Source organism: Ambystoma mexicanum, chromosome 1p (genome assembly GCF_040938575.1).
Source record: "Ambystoma mexicanum isolate Mex_15411 chromosome 1p, UKY_AmexF1_1, whole genome shotgun sequence".
NCBI classification, from domain to species: domain Eukaryota; kingdom Metazoa; phylum Chordata; class Amphibia; order Caudata; family Ambystomatidae; genus Ambystoma; species Ambystoma mexicanum.
Genome location: NC_090921.1, coordinates 241970391 through 241993032, shown reverse-complemented (window position 1 = coordinate 241993032; position 22642 = coordinate 241970391). Strand labels below are relative to the sequence as shown.

Genomic DNA, 22642 nt, shown 5'->3' with positions numbered 1-22642 from the left:
CTCCTTTCGATCTCTTGAGTAGATGAAGAGGAACATCATAGTTGCTTTCGTAATGGATGCCAACGACTGTAGATCCTAAAAACATTGACATTTGCAAGGTAACAAACAAATCCAAGCAGAGACAAGAAGTGATCAAGAGGAATTATGGCTACTACCACGCCTTCAAAGATTCTGTCGTACGAGTGTGGAACAAAGTAAACATTAAGTCCCAGTTAAAGATAAAGAAACCTTGTCCAAATACATTTCACCCCATTTAGTGGCTAAAATTGGAGGGAATCGCAGGAATCCAGAAAAGCAGGGAACATAGGGATAGAGGTGTCATATGAAAAAGTCTGTGCTCCAAGTCTCCAAGAGGCAAGAGAATGAGGATCAAGATTTCTTTCAGAAACTATCGACATCCCATCAAAGACAAACTTTGAAGACACTGATTCAGGATCGTTCCAAGAGAATTTGTCATAAGAAATAGAACTGCACAACGGGCTGGGTGATACCAGTCACAAAGTAGAAGCTGGACCCAGGAGGGCACTGAGAGATATTAGTTAAACATCCCATAGACGCAGAAGGGAGAGGCTCGTACCCAATAGACTCCTACCTTTTGTTCTGCCTTTCTTATTCTCTCTTTCTCTCTCCCCCTCTTCTTCTCTCACTTACTTCCTTTTCCTTTTGCCCAAAAGAAGGAGATGTTTACCGTGCAGTCTTTCATCTGTGCGCACCTTCCCTTGAACATGACGTCACGGCACGTGCAAGGTGGGTTGACGGAGGAAAGCACAGTCACTAGTTATTTGAAGTAAGAGAGATTTGCAGAAGTAGTAAATAAATTCCTTTGGATTATCAAAGAATCCATTGAAGATAACATAACAAATATAGTTACAGCAGCACAAAAATGTAAACCAATCAATAAGTCCACTCCAATACAAATTCCATTATCAATCGAGACAGATGAGGAGATTAAAAAAGAACATACAATTAAAAACAGGACATGTCTCCACAGAACAGCATGCGCCACCAACGGTCATAAAAATAGCAAAAATCTTCAATGAAAATACAAAAATTTCAATAATAATGCTCAGATTACATAGAAGTATGTACAAATTAGAATCCAACATGCCATACATGTTACGGTACGTGAATGAATGAGTGTGGTAAGGCTACAGGGTCAGTAATTTCGATCTATGATACCATACGGCTTTTAAATAGCTTGGAAAAGCAAAGGCGATTCCAACATTAGGAATCAACAGCAACATCACAAATGCCAATCTCCAGTGATGGAATCCGGATTCTCGTAAGAGTTTCAAAAGATAGCATTGGCGAATGTCATTATATAGAGGGCAACATAAAATAAAATGTAGTGATTACCACTCGCAGCAACGACAGCAGCCATTCCCATTTGCTTCCCCGGACGACAGACAAAATGGCTTTGAGATGGAAGGCATTTAGCCAAGCCCTGGTAATAGACCGATGATAAACATTTGGAACCAAGGGCATGTAGTCAGCTGGTCCTACTGCAGGAAAGAATGGAAGATACAGCCTATCGGAGACCTTATGGAAGTTTGCATCCTCTCTCATAGAGCACCGAAAGGCCCAACATTTCTCCTTGATAAGCTGAATGGGAATGTTAGCAATGTTATCTGGATCCATAAACAATCGATACACAGGGTTATTTTAATGTAACCCAATGACTACATTTTCTGATGGTTTCCTAGTGATCAAATATTCTTTAAGAGTGATCTCTTTAGTGACCCCTCATTAGTTATTCACATGGCCTGCCACTGTAGAATCGGCCACAATGAGAACAGAACATCTAGATGGCTCATACCTTTCTCTAAATGCAGAATGTTCAAAGATGTCAAAGGGGGCAACCGGAGAAGGTGTGCAAGAAAGAGATGTTCTGTACTCTGAGGGCTCTATATACCCACATGCCCATACATTTTTAATTTTTTATTTTATTGTACATTTCTTAGGCGCTTATAGAAGTCAGTTCTGTGTGAAAGCGATGGCTATTCAATGATATATGCGGAAGCCTTCATAAAGGAACTACGTGATTTAATCAAATTTCTTTTTGTCGACCCCAATTTGATCAATGGTTTTTTTTAGAAGTTCATTTCACGACATATAAATGTGGGGGGAGACCCCACGCAGCCTCCCACATATTCCCCCCACATGTGGTGTCACCCTAAACCTCCCCACACACACACACACACACACACACATATATATATATATATATATATATATATATATATATATATATATATATATATATATATATATATATATATATATATGCAGCAACATTTGATGGAAAACATTCAATCAAATCGAATTAGGCAAAAAAGGTTGCACAGTAAACTACCTTTGTAAGTGCTTTGCAAAGCACATAGCATAGCACTTCCTAGTGTTTACTGTGAGCCCACGACTTGTCATATAAGTGCCATAAGCATCCACAAGTATCAAGGATCTAGGAGATCTGGCGAGCAGCACAGCATTGTCCGCACAACTTAACACTGGTATCGTCCTATCGCGGCAATTCAGCACATCTACACTATTGACTTCCAAAGTCAAAGAGAAAGAGTTCACATAGAGATTAAACAGGAGTGGGATCAAGAACATATCCCTGCCTATTTCCTTTCCAACTTGGATAGGATCACTCAATTCACCCGCTGTACCATTATGAGTAGTTGAGTGCCTGAACTAGGCGCCCGGCGCACCAACGCTAGCACTACACCTTTGGTTTATGTGCGCGATCCACCTCACTGCACGTAAAAGTTGATGCTGATTATGATTTCATCGGAGAATAGTCACAAGTGCGATACCAGCTAGTGCAGATATTTTATATCTATAATAAAAGGCAAACATACCGCACAGGAAGGTCTCGGCATCATTATTTAGAACCTCATTCAAACAAAGCAACTTCCCCACAAGCACCCTGAGAGTAGTACATCAGAGGCACCTTGCAAATCTTGGCTTTCACACAGACCGAAGTGCAATCTTCTTCTCAAAGCTTTATTCCTGTATTACAATCCATATGAATTACTTCAAACCAGCAACAATTGTGCGCCATCTGGGTGACAAAAGAATTGTGAACCCCCCTAACTTTCATATGTACTGACATTGGTGGCATCACAGAATCTTATGTCACAGAATGGGATCATGAGAAGTTAATTTAAAGAAGTCACCAGAGGTAAGCCAAGAGATAAACCTTTTACAGTATATGAATTGTCCCTCTCATATGTGGCAATATCACAATTGAACCTTTTTGGAGTAAAGGATAGTGGGAGCTGTTGACGAAATAACTTCTTCCCTGCAGGAGGAAAAGTGTGAGTAGGGGCTAAAGCACATACTCCGCCCTCAAACTGTTACAACACAAGAGTAATCCTCCTTCACCTTTTGTGGTAACGTGATCAGTAGCAACCCAAATAGCAATACTACGTTAAGGTGGCCCATAAGTCCCATGTAAGCCCAGAGGAAACATAGTCAATCCAAGCGCCCTGATGCCTGCAGCGACCCTATAAATGTATAAATAATACACCAGACTCAGTGACGAAGTAGACAATGTGCACAGCAAATCCCAACTCTATTCACATCGAAACAAAGCATACAAGTATTGGAATCTTGTCACTCTCGATATACTTATCAAAAACAGTTGCTTTAATACTATAAATGTGTCATCAATGGTGTCATAACGTAATATCAGTTTACAAAACCTTTTGGGAACGTGGATAGGTTAGTGGGTTTGACTACATATAGATTCCTTAACTGTTAAACATTTTCTTTTTTTTTTGTAACTTCTGTTTATTGAAGAGTGATCATATTCATTAACCGTGGCATACCACTTATTACATTTGAAATTGCATCATGGAATAAAACAATTCATCACAGCGATAGCGACCCCTGGACCCCCCCTCCAACTTCGAAGAGTGGTGTGGGTTGCTCCAGAGTCTGTTTCTATCGGGTGGCATGGTGCCACCGCGTCGGTTGGTGTTGATTCAATGTCCGAGCCAAACCTGTCCCCATTCTTCCTCCCCTTATCCCTCCTCTCACCACCCACCCCTATAACTGAAAACTTAAACAACTACTACCAATATTTCTTGGGATCTATATAATCGTCTTTGTTGAGTAAATTGTCTCCCATTCGTGAGGGTGCCGCTTTCTTGGGTGTGCTCCCGAAGTCCTGAGGGTGCTTGCTCTGAGGTTGGCCCACCCCGGTGGTCTGTGGGCCCCTGGGGTAGCGTGTGCTCCGATGAGTAAGGTGATGCTACCTATTCATTGCCCCACCTTCCCCTGTATGTAGCGAGTGCCTTGTGGGTGGGTCTAACCTGCTCCAGTATGCACTGGCAAGCGCCGCCTTGGTCGAATTCAGTCTATGTAGTGCCCTTTTTTCCAGAGAGCTCATTTTGGCCTGGATGGCAGACACTTGGGCAGTGGTCGGTATCTCTGCGAACTTCCAATTCATGACCAGGAGTTTGAGGGCAGCAAATAAAGTTGCGTGTATGACTTTGCATGCTATGGGGTCTGTGTGCCATTCTCTATAGGTAGCCCCAAAAAGCACATATTCCGGCTTGATGGTATAGTGGCCTCTGGGAATTGAGCGGACAGTGTGCTGAGCGCCGCTTGGCAGAATGGTTGGATCTTTGTACAGGACCACAAGATATGTCCCATTGTGCCTATTGTTCGACCCCCGCCAACAGAGCGGCGATGGCAGTATCGCCATATTTTGCATCCTAGATGGGGTGTAGTACAGGCCTTGTATTATTTTGTACTGAATTTCCCTGTTTTTTAGGTTCAGCGACACGCTGGGGATGGCCGCGAAGTATTGATATATATCTCCGGTCTCTACCTGAGTGCCTAGGTCATTTGACTATGCGCCGGCCAGTACCGAGGTTCTCCTCACGTTGTTCGGGATGGCCATAGTGTAAAACGTGCATAGACGAGGGTGTACTCGGGTCTGCCTCTCAAGTTCTAATTCACACGGTGTAGGGGGAGCTTGCCTGGAAGACGCTGATGTATGTTGCGCTATGACGGCACAAATAGTGCTGTATTGAAGCCATTGTCCTGGACGGAGGCCAAGGGTGCCGCCGCCTTCTGGGAATGTGTGTATCGTTGGGCTGTCGCAAAGGTCCATGATTCTGACCTGCACCCATTTAATGTCCTGGTTGGGATGGATTTTAATCTTCTGGTCTAGGGATAAAAGGGTCTTAACCGACATCCTCGTGGGTGACTTTTTTATATCGGCTCCTTGTTGAGAATGGAGTCTGTGCCACTGAATAATAGTTTGCCCTTCTATGGGGATTGCCTTAATATGTTTTGGAAGTTTCCCTGGGGGGATGGCTAGGGCCTCCACCGGTGTTAGGGGGGCCAACAGTGTCGGCTCCATCTCTCTCCAACTAGAGCAGTCGTTGGGGTTGAGCCACCGCTTGGCCCAGCAAATTTGCGTAGCCTGGTGGAAGGTACGCCACTAGGGCAGCGCGAAGCCCCCATCTGGTTTGGATGCCGTCAGGGCTTTCGAGTGTATGCAGACTTTCTTGCTCCTCCAGATAAAACTAGTAACCGCGGCCTCAAACGTTTTATACAGTTTTGGGGTTGGAGTGTAGGGTAGCATCATCGCTAGATATGAGTCTGGGCTTCGCGTTCATTTTGACGGCATTGATTCTGCCTGTTAGAGACAATGGCAAGGTGTCCCATCTAGTTAGATCTGTCCGTAATTGTTCCACCATCTGCGGATAGTTGAGATCCCGGTGTTCCGCTATGTGGGCGCTGATGTTGACTCCTAAATATTTGATATGGCCAGTTTGAAGCCGGAAAGGCGCTACCCCTCCTGGGTCCCAGGGGATGTCGGGTCTCAAAGGCAGTATTTCCGACTTGGTCCAATTGACCCGATATCCTGCCATGGGGCCGAATTGCTGTAGAAGGTATCATATTCTGGGGAGGTCCTCAGCGTACAGGCAGACCCGGTGTTTTACGCCCCCTCTCCAAAGCCCCCGCCACCTAGGGTCGGTTCTCAGTATCTCAGCTACAGGTTCGATGGATAAGGCATAGAGAAGGGGCGACAGTGGGCACCCCTGGAGCGTACCGGAGTGCGAAGGGGGCCCACGTGAGGTCGTTGGTCGTCACCGTTGCTACCGGGCCTGTATATAATAAGCGGATGAGTTTTATAATCGACGGGGGGAGGCCGTATTCTGCGAGGGCCAGGAACATGAAGTCCCATTGGACTTTGTCAAATGCCTTTTCGCATTGATCGTTAGGATGGAGTCCTCTTGGTCTGCCTCGCCCGCGATGACATGGAGTAGCCAGCATTATCCCCCGAATCCCGTTTGCGGATAAAGCCTGTTTGGTCATTGTGTATCAAATGTGGCATGACCGCCTCAATCCTTTGTGCTAGGCATTTTGCCAGGATTTTAGCATCCGCATTTATAAAGGATATGGGCCTAAAAGAGCCACATTCGTCCGCCGGCCTCCCCTTCTTGTGGAATACCACGATGTTGGCGCTAAGCAGTGATTTAGGAAGGTGGCCGCGGTCGGCTGCTTTCGATAGTACCGTGAGGAGCTTCGGGGCGAGTTCGTCAATGGCGACTTTATACACATCTATTGGGATACCGTCAGGGCCCAAGGCCTTATCCGGGTTCATAGCGAGTATCAACCGTTTGATGTCGGCAGTGGTCAGTGGGGAATCTAGTACTTCATGTTGTTCTTGGGTAATTTTGGGCAGCCAGATCGACTTCAAAAATCACTTCATTGCCTGTGGAGGCGTTGCTTCCGGCTTCGCATACAGTTCCGCGTAGAACTCAGCAAATATGGAATTGATGCTGGGGTCCCCCACTACGATATTTCCCTCCCCATCCCGAAAAGATGAGATCACAGTGGCTGCCTGGCATTGCTTTAGGGCGAGCGCCATCAGGCGGAGGGGCCTGTCGTTTTCAACGTAGAATTTTTGGGACCAACTTGAGAATGATTTCTGGGCTCTGATAATCATGGTTTCGTTTATCTCCGCGCGGGTCCTGCGGAGTTGTATGAGTGTCTGTTTATCGTGCATGTTTTTGTGCTGCTTTTCTAGGGTTGCCACTTCGGCGGTCAGCCGCTGTTCTTTGTCACGCCACATCATCGTCTTGTGTGCCCATCTAGAGATGCACCGGCCTCTCATAAACGCTTTGTATGCGTCCCAGCATACCCAGGGATCGTAGGAGGGATTAATGTTAGTAGCCCAGAATACTGCCATCTCTTCCTTCATATGTTCTACAAAGTCGAGGTAAGCTAGAGCTCTCAGGTTCACGCGCCAGTTGGGGAGGTTCCGGGAGGTGTCAGGCAGTGTTAGTCTAACTTTGACGGGTGCATGATCTGAGACCGTTGTGGGGAGGATTGTACATTCCCCTAGTGCATGGAGCAATGTGTCTGGGGCCAGCCAATAGTCTATTCGCGAGTACCTCTGGTGTCTGCCCGAGTAGTGTGTGAAGTCCTTATGTGTTCCATGTTTGCTCCTCCACACGTCTCTAAGTCCTAGATCTGCTAGGAGAGAGGTGAGTGTAGCGCGTTTCCTCGGGGTGCCCGGGCCTGGGGGGATTGCGCTCTGTCTGTCTAATCTTGGGTCTAATGCTATATTTAGGTCTCCCCTGATCAATGTGAATCGTCTCATGAATGGGGCGCATGCAGCAAAGGTGTGGGTGAAGAAGGCCGGGGTGTCCGTCGTGGGGGCATAGATGTTGATAAGCGTAAGTGGGTGTTGGTGTAATTGGCCTTGGACCAGGACATATCTCCCCTCCCTGTCTGCTACTGTGTGCTGGATTATGAAAGGTAGTCATTTGTGAAACAGTATTGAGACCCCACGTTTGCCTCTATAGGGGGCATGCACTGCCACACCCACCCATCCCCTCACCAGCTTTTTAGATTGTGCCTCATGCAAATGTGTCTCTTGGAGAAACAGTATGTCCCCCTGGATGTCCCTTAGATGGTTCAGAACCGCCTATGTTTTTTTATAGCGTGGCCCAACCCCTGCACGTTCAGGGTAATTAGGGAGATCTCAGCCATCAGTTTGGAGCAGGGGGCCTTTCCGCATCGAGCCTCTCTCATGTAATAGCGCCAGTGTCGGTCTCCCCAGAGAAAGTGTGGTGTGGAAACACCTCTCATATTTCCGGTATCCATGTATGTGTCTAGATCCCAAGGTAGTAGGTGAACAGCAAACCTTAACTAAAGTTAGAACTGTACGGAGTAACATTTCCCTAACAACATTGGGGGTAAGAATCTCCCCCCAATACCAGGCAATAAAGCCCAAGCGTGGGACTTCAGAGTGTTGGTCCGAACAACCACACTCCTTCCCATGCATAGCGAGGATCTCTCCGCCTTGGGTCTGGAGCCGTGTGGTCCCTTTGTGGAGAACGGACCCGGCACTGGCTGTATCAATGTTTGCGGGCCACTCTCCTGATACACTCGAGGACCTGTTTGCGTTGATGTGGCGATGCGGAGAGTTCTCGTGACGAACATTGTGGGGGTACAGATGCTGCATGGTCCGTTAGCTCCTGCTGGGCCGGTGCCTATTGTGTGTTTGCGCGGCCGCATCTCCTTCCCCCGGAGATAGCTGCGTATGGTTGTAGGTCAGAATGGGAATCACAGTTCGATGACGAGTACCCAGGGCCGAGCCCGTGGACGCTCTTATGTTCTTCATCTTTGCGTAGGATCGTCTTTGGGGTCAGTTCTATCTGTGCGTCAGTTCTATCTGTACGTCGTCGGTGCCCTCTGTGGCGCCGACGACGTAGGGTCTGCCAGTAACAGGGGGTATGGAGACTTGAATGTGGCGACCAGGGTGGTCATAGGTGGCTGCCAGTCGAGAGGCCTCCCCAGCTCCGAATTCCCCTCTCGGGTTTCTCATGCGGTTGTGCAGTGGCCTCAACGCCCGACTCGTCCGGGGGCCAGGTGATTATTGTTTGTACTCGACATGCGGGGGGGAAGTGGAGAGCGGGGGCGGCCCCCTCGTGGCAATCTCTGCCCGACGGCATTTGGCTAGGACCCGATTGGCCCATCCTTCTTCCTCGTCTCCGCTGGGCCTTGTCTGGCGGTGGCTGCCGCTTCGATCCTCGGCGGTGGCCGAGGGCTCCTCCTGCCCCCCACGTCTAGCATCAGACATAAGTGGTGCTGTGGAGTCGGCTCCCCGCGCTTCCTCCGGGAGCGGGCCACAAGCAGGGCCGACGGGGGAGCCCACCACTGCGTCACCCCTCCTCTGTCTCCAGCGGTGTGCTTGCCCGTGCGGGAGTGATGCAGTGCGCCCTGGAGCGCGGGCGTGGGGATTACCGCGTCGGAGGGTGTCTCGGCTCCAGCGTTGGGGATCAGGGTTTTCAGGTCTGGTGCTGCGACATTTCATCTTCTAGTTAGTGTCCTGTTTTGCAGCATTCCGTGGGTCGGTGAGGGTGCATTACATTACGCGATGGTGGGCTCCGGCGGAGCTTCAGAGATCAGCAGCCATCTTCGTTCGGGCTTTCGAGCGCCCCCCAACTGTTAAACATTTTCATTGGGTTACACATATCTGATATCTCCACCTGGAACCACCCCTATATTGATAAATGTTAAAGTACATCATCCTCACGACAAGAGGTTGGTTGGCATACCACTTGATGGTCGGCGTGTCTCTAAGGACTTTGATAGGTTAGCACATTGCTAACCAACCTTCGATGCTTGGCAGGTTCTCAGGGTATGCGCAAGACATAGAGTAGGGGGAGAGAGGCCGATGTAGAATTCTTCCTCCAATTAAAAGCTTCCATCCCTTATTCTCAGGCCATGAGACCGGGCAATCCCTTTGTACTTGGTCTTGTGTGGCGCCTCATATCTACGTGTGCGTTTAGAGATTACAGCAGGTGTCCTATCTGTGTACGCTTCTATTAAATGGCCGGTATCTCCAATTAGGGGTCACGTACAAAGGGACCGTGTTTGGAATAGATCTTCTTTCTATTTATTAAGATTTCAGCTAATATTAATGTGTGTGTCGTGTTTTCTATTGCCACTACTGACACTCTCGAGTTATTCTTCATGGAGTCTTTTGGATTTCTGTTTTTTTGGACCTGGCTAACAAAGGCTGGTTGTGCTCTTATAAAACTTAAATTAATCTGGGAGCATACTGTTTGTGTCTTGGGAATTGCTATCTTGTGCCTACGTTCAGCCATACCGATCCTCCCTAATTTCACGTTAACCTTGGCACTAATTGCCAGCACTGTCTAAGCTCTGCACGGATATGTATTTCTGTGGCTTCAGCCTTTTGAGTTTTCCCGAGGTTTTGAGGCCTGTGCTTATTCAGGGATGTGCTACCGCTTCCATTTTTAATAAAATGGCTGCCCAACTACACTCTTACTTCTATGTTAGCGAGCTATATTTGCATGTCGTTCATGTTGTATTTACCTTATACATTGTCTTAATGCATATATTACCTATTGTTCATGTTATTCATGTGGAGTGCATATTTGCTTCGTGTCTATTGCATACTTTTCTACTGTTACAAAATTAGTTTGAATGCTTTTGCCATCTTCTGCTCACATTGTTCCCAAACCCTGCTGTACCTAGCGGTAAGGGCGGAACGGCTGTCTCAGTGAGTGATGTCTTTCACCTTTGTGATACTGATGCGTTTGACGGGAAGAAGCTATGGTTGACGTATTCATCTGCCTTCCAACAACTACAACAGTCCAAAATAAAGGGAATATCCAATGAAGGTTCTATAAAAATAGATATACTGTAATAAAACACACCATCTGCAGAAATAACTAAATAGGAAGATATTACACAAAATCCACTCCTAGGGAAAGAACACAGAATCGGCAAAGATAGCGAGATGCAGCACTCTGAGTAATGACTCAGGGTTGTAAGGCAAGTAAAAACTACAAGGTTCTTTAAAAGGATATGATCTGATGCAAACATAGGGTGCAATATGGTTTAAAGGTGACCTAACCTGTCTCTAGGGCCCAAAGGTGGACCAAAGGAGTGGTTAGCAGCCAATAATGCCTTCAACGGTTCTTGACGATTTCACTGCATCGTACCACACTTCTTGGTGCTGCTTTTGCAGTTCGATGCGGTTCAAGAGCAATGGTCACATAGTTTTAGACTGGGATCGGTGACGAGCAGCGGTCAAATGGAGCTTGTGCAGTTTGAAGGTAGTGCATGAAGTACTGCAGATCGTGAGGGCCACCACGGTCAGTCCGACAGTTAGTTCGACTGCAAAGATGCTGGTGACTGGATGTGCTGTTTGACAGGATCAGTTCGATGAAGTGCTCGAGAGGCTGTGGATCGTGAGTGCCACCAGGGTCAGTTCGTTAGTCGATTTGATTGTAAGGAAATTAGACACCAGATGTGCAGTCTGGTTCAAGGGGTTCAGTGTGGTGTCTGGCTGGCGATGAAGATCAGCAGCGAAGATGCTGACGGGGCGAACAGCGGTTCACAGGTGGCAGATGCAACAAAGAGCTTCTAGTTAGAGCCGAGCAAGGACTTGCTCAGCTAGCACAGTGCAGCGGCAAAAAGGTATGAGTGCAGTTTAGTGGTTCGGGTACAGCAGTCGTGTTCTAGATGGGGAGCAATGTCAAGCAGGGATCGAACAGTAGATCGTGTGATTCTAAGGCGATGCTTGAAGAAGTGCAGATTGTGAAGGCCTCCAGAGTTGGTTCAACAGCAATGAATCTAGAGACTGGATTCACAATTCTTTTTGAGCATTTCGAAGCAACAAAAGAGTTGTAGTTTTAGCAGAGTCAACGGCGAGTTCAGCTAGCGTGGTGCGTGGTAAACAGGTTTGAACATGTAGTTCAGCGGATCCAAGAGTTGGTGTGTGCCAAAGGTCCTAATCGTTCAATGCAGTTGAACAGTCTCGAATCACGGTTCGTATTGGTTCGAATGTGGGAACACAGGGATCCTGGATGCCTTGACTTTCATTTTGCTGTGAGTCCCAATCCATGGATATGTTTAGTCCTTGTTCTTGGGCTCCAAAACACAGGGTAGGCAGGCCCACAACTGCAGGTGTCCTTCAACACGATGAGGTTCTGGTTACCGTTGTGGCTGGCAGAGAGGCAGGTCTTGTCCTAGCAGCAGTTCACCCCTAATGTGCCCTGGAGATGGTTAGGGGACAGTGACCGCTTCTGCGTTTGACACTCAGTCTTCACCTTACTGACGGAAGACTTTGGAAAGATCCATCTTTCCAACAGAGGTTCAATGAATTCTTCCTCAGGTTTCTGTTCAAAAGTTAATCAAATAAGTCATGGAAGACCCCTTCTTTTAAATACAAATGTCAACAGTTGATTTGACAAATGCAAGTTGGCTGCATAGGTCCAATCCCTGACCTTTGAACAAGTGGGTTTTGCCTTCTGACATCACATCCAAAGTGCTTTGTGCTATCTGTCTGGGGAGGGTGTTAACTGTCCTCACAAAATAACAAAAGAGGAAACTCAAAGGATACAGTCCTACTAGTAGCAATAGGGTAGCCTGGATGGGGGAATACACAATCCTTTTACAGCTGAGCTGTGCTCACAGGGCTGACACATATGTGATAGCAAATTGCTGTGCCTGTAATAATTATGAGAAAAGATTTTTCTCCCACCAGGAGGTAGACTCATCATCATTAAAGGGTTTTGGAACAGATGTGCATATCTTAAATGCAGCCCCTGTGCTGCAGAGACCTTGCTGTCACTGCAACTGTCAAATTGGCACCTGTGACCTCGGAACCTGCTCTGCGCCACTGGTAGAGCAGGTTCTTCAGATCAGACTACTGATGCATTAGGCCACATATACTTACTGATCCTTTGAAATGGAGCCAATCAAAGGGGAATCTGATCAGCAGATTATCCTTTCAGAGATTGAATTACCAGCCTCATTTTATTAAATTAATAAAAATCAAAGGGTACCTACACCCTTGCCAAATGGAAATCCATTTCAAATAGACTGTTATTTTATCCCTGCTTTTATTGACAGTTTTCACAAGACTTTCACTTGGCAGAAGTAAATGTTTTCTCTTACAACACCGAAAATGTAGAGCACAATATGAATATTCTAAAGCCAACCATAGCTTGTAAAGCTGCCATATCACTGGCCATTTTAAAAATGTTCCTAAAACATTACTACATGATTCACACTATTGTTTCTTAATAATGTGCTGTTTTGATTTTTGTGCGTGGTGTTGGATCGTGGGGCCTCGTGTTTTGCTTTGCGCAGATTACATGGTTTGGCTTATTTTAGAACATTACACACCAAAAGCCATCCTAGACATCCGATGAGGGGAGGTGCATTGAACCCCAGTTGACCACATAAGGTGCATGGCATGGTCTGTGAAAATGTGTGTCAATAGGAGTGTCAATCCTGTGCCTGTAAGATAACTCAGTGGGTTGAGTGTTCGCTGTTTTGTGTGATCTGCAGGTCACAGGCTCGACCAAGGCCAACTCAGCCTTTCATCCATCTGAGGTTGATAAATGAGTACCAACTTCGGTAGGGTGATATTGTATGTATATATGTTCTCTGTAAAGCACTTAGGCGTAAGCAGTATATAAATAACACATCATTATCATTCTTTAATCCATCTGGGCGGCTAGGTCAGTTCCGAATGTATAAATACAGGTTTGTCTTGAGGGTGTTCTTGGCGCAGCTTCCTTCAAGAAATGTTTAAGGGGTCTGTATTGCACTGGCAGATTTGGTGCCAGGATATCTCAAAAAGGAGCACGGTATCATGCAAAGTGTACATGCGGCAACTCTTCGCCAATCACCCTATGGAGCACCAATGGCCACTTGTGTTGCAACCGCGCATTGCCTTTCAAGAATTTTAATTGAGTGCACTTTATAAAGAAGTAAATTATACTTGAGTCCCAAATAATTTTGAAAAGTAAAGCGTGCCTGTTCCCAAGGCTTCATCAGGCTTCCTGGCTGTCAGAGGCGAGTCTCACCTCTGCTCTCGACTGCAAGAGGCGAGGCAAGACTCAAACTGCCCACCTTTAAATAGGAACCTATTTTTTAAAAGCCTGCATTTCAACAGCATTCTCGGCAGTGTCTGTGAGCCTAGAATCCTCGCTCGACAATGTTTGTGATGACAACATTCCTCAACATTCCTCAGCAGTGTCCGTCAGTCCAGGATCCTCTCGGCCTCAAGGGGGTCTCTGGCTGGGGCCTGGCTCCTCAGGGTACCTGCCCTTCTCCAGATTTGGGTGGCCTCTGGCTGGGGCCTGGCTCCTCAGGGTACCTGCCCTTCTCCAGATTTGGGTGGCCGATCTTGCTAGCTGATGGTAAATCACAATGCATTGTCAGTGCTTGGCACAGAAGTTGGCAGTGCCAACGTTGCGTTCCTGATCTTGCATCACACCTAGACAGGATTATGAATGTTAGCATGTGCCACACTTAGATGGAATTCTTAACCTTAGCTTGCGTCACACCTAGACAGGATTATGAATATTAGCATGTGCCACATTTGGATGGAATTCTCGACTTTGGCCTGCGTCGCATCTAGATAGAGATGTGAATGTTAGCATGTGCCACATTTATATGGAATTCTTAACTTTATCCAGCGTCGCATCTAGATAGAAATGTGTATGTTAGCATGCGCCACACTTAAATGAAACTGCGAATGATGACAGGTGCAACACTTGAATGGAATCGTGATCACTAGCCTACCTCACATCTAGACAGAATATTGAAATTGGCAAGCGCCACACTCCGATGGAATAGTGAATGATAGCAAGCATCACACTAGACACAATTGCAAGGACAGCAATGCCAACTAACCAATCCACTAACAATGTCATCCCTCTGCATACACCCCTCAAACTCTAACCAAACACAACCACAAAACTAAAATGCAGCAATCCGCACAAACTTCACTACACTTCAGCAACAAAACAAACCGCACATAGACTTGCACAACAGCACACGACGACTACCGACCGTAAAACACCCCCAGCCAACGGACCCACCGGGCTGAGGCTGCCAACAGCACATCACTGCTATCTTGCACTTTTCCAGCTTATTCCCACTAACTCACCCTCCCCTCTCCCTCTTTCAGAGCCGCCAGAGCGCCAGGAGACCACTCCGGTGGCGATAGTGCGCAGTAAAAATATCCTTTAACATTAACATACCATTTTACATACCTGAACACATTATAAATACAGGGCTACAAGTAGCAGAATGCAATATACATGAGGCTAAAAGCCAAAAATGATTGATTATTTTATCTTGCATGGGACAACTGGAGAGCTCTGTAAACTCTCTTATAAATTATACTACTTTCAAGCTGTAGACACACTCTAAGGGAGACTTTGTGACAAAGATACATGACAGTAGTCATTGTTTCGCACAGGTATATATCTAGTTGTTTGCATGATGTATGCAATGCATAAAAAATGTATCATCTCATGAGATATATTCAGATCAGTCAATACAGAAGGATCAAAATACATGCATTTCCCAATCTGTGAGGAGCCAACGGGGACATTTAGGAAGTAGACCATCCTTGCATGTCCTTAAATCACCTCCCTGGTAGATGAATACATATCCGTCTTCAATAATGTCCGTCCTCTGACTCCTCCTGAAACCACATCCCGGTGTAGTATCCTATCCTGCTATCCATCAGGATACTGAAATTCCATTTCACATAAACCCGCTCACCAGCATGGTAAATGGATACAGTTCAATCAAACCCGCTCATCAGCAGGATAAGAAGGTGCAAGTTCTATCAAACACATCAGCGTGCAGGATAATTCTGTACCAGATCAATCAAACCAAGATGGGCTGTTGCTAGGAGCACAATCACATATTTGAAAATAACACCAGTGCTCTTAAAGGAAGTAATAAGCACATGTTAACAATTTCTCACAACAAAGTGTAGGCAATTACAGCCCTCCAGGCCATAGTGGCATTCTTTTGGCACTATAAAATAAAAAAAAAGTGGCAAGGTGTCAAACCCCTAAACCTAGGATTAAAGGGCAGCCCTCCAAATGAGGGATACTCTTCTAATCGAGTAGAGGAACCAGACAAGACACCCAATATTAATCTAATTTCTTAGACAGGGATAGGTTGAAGAGAAAGTTACACATAGCTATAATGTAGCTGTATTTTTCCCTCATTTGTGATTGATTGGTATCAAGTTGAGAACATAAGTAGTGGAGGCATTTTATTGAAACCCCCCACACCCCAGTGATGTTGCTTTTTATATAATTTTCCACTACCATGTGTCCAATGACCTCATTCACATTTGTCTTCTCTCCTAATACTAGGTGGAAGGTATACCACCCAGACTTTCCCAGGTTTCTTGATGTGGCCAACAGCCTGGAATTAGACTCTGACAACAAATATTCCCTCACCAAAACAGTCAATTTCGTCCATAACATTGGTGGTCCGTAAGTATCTTGAACTTTTACTACTATGAATAGACCCCACCAATATGAGAAACCTCATTTTTTAAATGGCTTAGTGGATCTGTCAATGAATAAGACATTTCTTCAAAGTAAGTACTTGACAATATTGTTCTTTTGCATTTCCTATTCGCACCAACTGAGGTGAGTGAAGTAAGCATGCTTGTAAATTAAATAAAGAAATAGGTTACTTTGTGGTGTCACAGAACCAAATACGGAATAGGTTAACTGTAACTATACTTCTCCAGCATTGGTATCTTTCAGACATCTGCGTTCTTAGAATACTTCCCTGTTGTCGGTTGGGGGGTCCTCAGAATGCATTTTGCCACTGCAATTTCCCAGGAAGTGGCTTTCCATCTCATTCAGATTAATTTTACCCCTCCCAGTAATGTGTGGAGTTCCATCTCATTAAGGTTCATTTTACCCCTCCCAGACATGTGTGGCTTTCCATCTCATTAAGGTTCATTTTGCCCCTCCCAGAGATGTGTGGCTTTCCCTCTCATTAAGGCTAATTTTACCTCTCCCATAGATGTGTGGCTTTCCATCTAATTAAGGTTAATTTTACCCGTCCCAGAGATGTGTAGCTTTCCATCTCATTAAGGTTCATGTTACCCTCCCAGAGATGTGTGGCTTTGCATCTCTTAAGATTCATTTTACCCCTCCCAGAGATATGTGGGTTTCCATCTCATTAAGGTTCATTTTACCCCTCCCAGACATGTGTGGCTTTCCATCTCATTATGGTTCATTTCACCCCTCCCATAGATGTGTGGCTTTCCACCTCATTAAGGTTCAGTTTACCGCTCCCAGAGATGCATCTAGCCTAAGCACGCCCACAGTGGCCCATCTTCAGATTTTGTAACAAGCAGTACAGAGTATCAAAACATCTATTTTGGGGAGGGGCGGGCGCATGTGAACCTATGAAAGATAGCAGTGTTGGAGAGCTATGGTTACAGATAAGAACATTTGATTCCCACCCATTTCATATTTCAAGAAATCCAAAGCTTGTAACAGGCTACAAAGCAGTATACAAAGAGAGGACAGCTTGGAGCGGCAGTAAGAAAGTAATAAGATCTCACCACTAGCGGGACCGTTCCTGTAGCTCTCTTTGGTCCACCACTGTCTCGCTCTAGCATCTGTCTCTAGACAGTAGTATTTAGAGAACATATCTAACCTTCTCCATGTAGCCGGTTGACAGATGGCCTGGATCGGGATGCTGGTATAGAATGCCGTAGTGGCTGCTCTGCCCCTGGTTGAATGAGCTTGGACTCCACCCTGTATATGCCTAATATCAGTCGTTACAGATTTAAATAGAGGAGATGGCCCAGCTGGTGATGCTCTGCTTGGACACAGAGCTCTTAGTTGGGGTTACCAAAAGCCATGATCAGTACATATGACCATAATAACAAACTGCCCTTCTGGCATCTAATATGTGCAGCAACCATTCAGCCGGTGAAGAGGTATTTCTGGATAATGTTGTTAAAGTGAAATTTAGATAGATAGGTAGATAGAGAGGATCGCTAGGTTTCCAGATGGCCTTGACAAAATGAAATGTGGCGGTGGGTTCCTTTTCCAGTACCTGAACCCACTCTTCACGTGGTCCTTTGTCAGAATCTTTCTTGCTCATCTAGCAGGCAGCTAGCTGCATGGGTCATGGTGGAGAATCTTAACCTATTCCTTCTCAAGGATGTAAGGCATTGGGTCCAGTCTGTCATGAGACTGGATGGAGAGATTGATAAGATCAGTCGACCAAGGCAACCGCAATCATAAAGGAGCTATCTGTTTGATGATGAACCCTGGAGATCAGAGGAATTATTATTATTATTATTATTACTAGAGCTGCATGCCCATGGGCCTCAGAGTGCACAAAAACATCAAACCTGCACAGGAGCCTGGTCCCATAAATTCAGTGGGTAGCCAGTGTTGTGACATGAAACATGGCCAGCCCACCTTAAGGAGACAACCACCTTAAGGGAAGAAGAAGGAAGCCAAGGAAAAGAGGGAGGAGGGAAGTGGAGGAGGGGCGAGTAGAGCCCGGGACACACAGTTACCTGGAGAGGGCAATAAAGATGTTTAAAGAGCTCCCTGTCTCCGTGTGTTTCTGTGAATGGTCTGTGAGGCCCAGGCAAGTGGAGCTCTAGTGAAGGGAGGCCAGCGGCCATAACAACTGGCGACGAGGCAGAAACGTGATCCGCGTGTGAGGCAGAGATCCTGATGACTCAGATGTGAAAAGAACGCTGGAGAATGCGAACGGGACGGCCACGAGATAGACTGCCCAAGGAGGGGATCACAGGAGAGACTGCCCAAGGAGGGGGCCACAGGAGAGACTGACCAAGGTGGGGGCCATGGAAGAGAATGCCCAAGACGCGGGCCTGAAGAGGTACCAAATATAGGAGGAGGCAGGAGCCCCTGCCACAGGTGACAAAGACGTCCCAGGCTGTGAGACGGCACCTCTGTGTGCCCGGATGCAGAACCAGGACCGCTGGAGGCGAGTGTAACTAAGGGTCAGGAGGACCCCACAGGATGCTGTAGAAGGGAAGGAGAGCCGCCGTGGAAGACGAGTGACCCTCGCAGGAAATTCGGTGAAAGAGGAGACCGATCCGGTTAGGAGAAGTGGACCGAGCCCACCAGGAAGACACGTCATGGTGAGGAAGACCCAAAGCAGTGTAGCAGCTGGCCCAGAGAAGCAGTGTTCACGAGGAGAGGAAATTACTGACGGGCCCATTGGTCAGTACTCACCCTCGAGAACTTGTAATACAAGATAGCTGCACCATGTGAGGACAGGGTGCAGGATTCACATACTCCAGCACAACTCAATAACCAGGACTCAATAAATTGGCAAAAGGAAGTCCGTTTAATGATACATACATCAGCATATGGAAATCAGCAGCATCGCGAACACCTGTCTCGCCCCGACTTCCCCTAACTTCAGTCAAACAGACATTTTTATAGGCAAATCTTGTCATCATTGACGTCTAACTCTACAAAAAATCACCATACAATATAATTGGTTAGGAAAGGTAACTTAAGTATAGGCGTTATATCTGTAAATGCCAACAGAGCATTCGGATTGGTTAACTCTTATCTGGTGGGCGTCTATGCCCATCCCTCTTCATCACACGTGATTGATGTCACTATAAGTACGACGTCCTATTGGTTACATTGTCTATAGGACCCTAGATTACATGGTCCATTGTGATTGGGCTAGTTACACCCCTAAACATAAATCTCCACTTTAATTAGCAGCATGCAGAATAGACACCCAGGTGCCTAGTGTCCCAAGATTCACCCTGCCTCCCTTCCATCAATCAGTGGTTTTAGGGCGATGTGTCAATTAGTTGGTTAAGGAAGGCCTCGAAACTGTAGTCTCTTATCAGGAAAAGTTATGGCACCCTTGGATCTGGGTGACATCAGACGGTGGTACATCTTCGCGCCTGGCTGGTCACGTGTTGGTTCACCGTGAATCTGCTTCAGTTTCCAGCTTTTCGTGTATTTAATTCCCCTTGTAGCCTCACCCCCAGTCAGGGCCTCCTTATCTTGACCTTCACAGGGCAGGCTGGTATGCTCTGAAGTTTCGATTCTCCGTAGCTGAGCTTGCCTCCCACTTTTGGGTTGACCTCGATTTCCCAGGCCTGAGCCATTCTTTATTAAGTTTCGATTCCGATCCTTTTCTTGGTTTGGGCTTGGATATGAAACTCGGCCAGTTAGGCCTTGGCCGCCTGGGCGTACTTCTGCTTTTACAAAATGGAGTTGCACGTGTACATTGTGCTGTAATGAGGATGATATATAGTTGGCACTTGTCGCTCTATTCTTCTACTAAGCATTGCAGGCAGTATCGATTTCTTAGCTTCTTGCGTTTCAAGCCTATTTACACACATCAGCTGGTTCGATTCTTCCATCTAGGTTCTCAGCTATGATCTGTTTTACGTTTCAACATCGTAATGTCTTTCGTGTCTCTTGCACCTGTTTTCGTGGATACTTGTGTTTGGCGAGATGCCTTAGTCCGTGTGCAATATTGCCCCGGCCCACATTACGTTACCATTGGCCTTCCCTCAGGGCTCTTTGTGTCTCCTCATGGACAGTCTGTAAATACTCATTGTGTCGCATCAGTGGCTGATAGGGTTGTCTGATGGGGTACCGTGCTGCCCAAGGTTGTCTGGTCACGGGCGCTTCAACAGGTACAGCTCGTCTGATGTATACAGGGCAGATGCCCATTGCCGCTCTCTGTTGGTTCAGCTGCTCCTCATACGTCACATACCTTGGCGAGTACTTTACTGGCAACTCGCAATGGGGGGCAGGTGCGCAGGCCATATTTGGGACCTCCTCTACACTCCCCCAGTTCATCGACCACCTCTGCTTCCTCTTTCATATTTAGTTTCTTTGATTCTTCAATGTCTTGTTCATCGTCTTCTGGGTTTACACAAGATGGCGTGAATGTATGCAGTTTTGGTGTCCATATCTTTATCACCCCTTTCAAGCTTCCTGCTGTTTTCACATGCTCATCTTTGTTCCAGGTCACAAGCTGGCATTATCCATTTGGACTGCAGTAAATCCATTTTCCTTCATACCTTCTTCGTTTCTTGGGATAAGTGAATTTTGTTCCCTCTGGTGCAAATTCACTGGCCTTCACAAAGTCCTTTATCTCTTAATCTGTCAGGTCTCTGGGCTTCCAACCTGGCTCGACATCGACCATCATTTTCACCCAAAGGCCTTCTTTGCAGTTTTCTGGCACTGTGTGATGATTATCTTGATAACACAGAATCCTAGCAGCACCATAGCTAGCAAGGCTCCCAGAAACTTGAATATATCAGCCATCCATTGAGGGACCCATGAGAATAGGTTCCCAAACCAGCTGTCATCGTCCACTTCATCTGTTTCCTCAGTCATCTGGTTCTTTAGGCTTGTCAACATGCCTATGGCCTCGTGAGGGTTCCATTTTCCTCATCGTGCAATGGTATAAATGTGCAACACGATTCTCCGATTTTTGCAAAAACGCCTCCCTCCATTGCTGTGATCATGTCAAGCACGTATCTGTTCTGGAGAGTCATCAGCCTGACTGCACTTAGTTCTTCTTTGATTGCGTTGAATCCTTTTATGGTGGTATTAATGGTCTGCAGTAATTCCCATCTGGTTATCTGCAGCCACTTAGTATTTGCGCCAATCTGGATGTGTGGCAGGAGTATTGTTGTAAATACGGATGAGGTTAGGCTAAACAGCCTATGTTCGTAGGGAATTGCATAGAATGCGTCCTCTGATTTGGCGGAGAAGTAATTCTCTCTCTTCATCCTTGACATTAGTTCCACAGACCTCCTTTTCCTCAGGTGAGCATCTGCTTTCGGGAAACTGTCCAAATTCAGTTCATTTTTTGGAATCACTAGTGCAGAAACGTGGACGTTCACCAGTGTGCATATGCCTCCCCAGTTCCTCGGTAGTCTTATGTATGCCTTGGATCCACATGCCCAGTAATGGTGCATCAGGACTGCGGTTCCTTGCAATATCCCTGGGGCTTCATATATTCGTCCGCAGTTTTTATTCTCCCCCATTTTCCTCGTGCCATTACTTCTAAAACACAGTTTCGGGTTCTCTAGTGGTACTATTTGCAGGGGGCCTCCTCTGTCTTCGACCCACGTTAAAAGCTTTACCAGTTTTGGCCATAATGGTTTGCATAGGCTTTGTGAATTTTATATTGCTTCTTGGCAGGCTCCAAAGACCATCCAGGCTCGGCAGATCACAACCCCTTCTTCCCATCCATTTGGGGACACTACTGACCCCCAGATCTGCATTTGGCCTCGGTTCTTCCAGATTTGAGTTTCTTCAGCTGTTTTCCCTTGGACATTCAGTCTCAGGTTTATTTCCCTTCTTATTTCTGATCCTTTGACGTCAGGGTTCTCATATCTAATCACATGATTCTTGGTGTGCGCCCTGTTTCTTGTTTTGATGTCCTGGACAAAACCGTCTTCATCAGGGTAATCTTTTTCGTTGGCCCATATCAGTGAGGCGTCTCTTCCCATAAACTGCCCTCTGGTGATGCACATTGCTACGTGTGACATGCAGTGTGCATTGGGGACATCAACTTCTACCGCCACAAAGATCTTGGACTTGCCCATGCTGTATGGCAGGAGCACACAAACAAAGCATTCCCCTTCTGCTTGCCTTCTTCCAACTTCCTTCATGTGTTGGTACCAAATATTGTTTCCAAGATGGGCTGTGCTGTCCAAGTAATCGTTTAGTTCGTTGTCGGTTTCATATGGGATTCTCTTGATTCTTAACGTTTTTCTATAGTTGGCTATCACTATGTCTCTGAA

The 22642-nt window shown here is 46.3% G+C and overlaps 1 pseudogene; it reads left to right on the top strand.

The window, feature by feature from the left end:
- The window catches only part of LOC138568627 (hydroperoxide isomerase ALOXE3-like), a 935706-nt pseudogene that overhangs the window by 464275 nt on the left and 448789 nt on the right, over positions 1-22642 (top strand).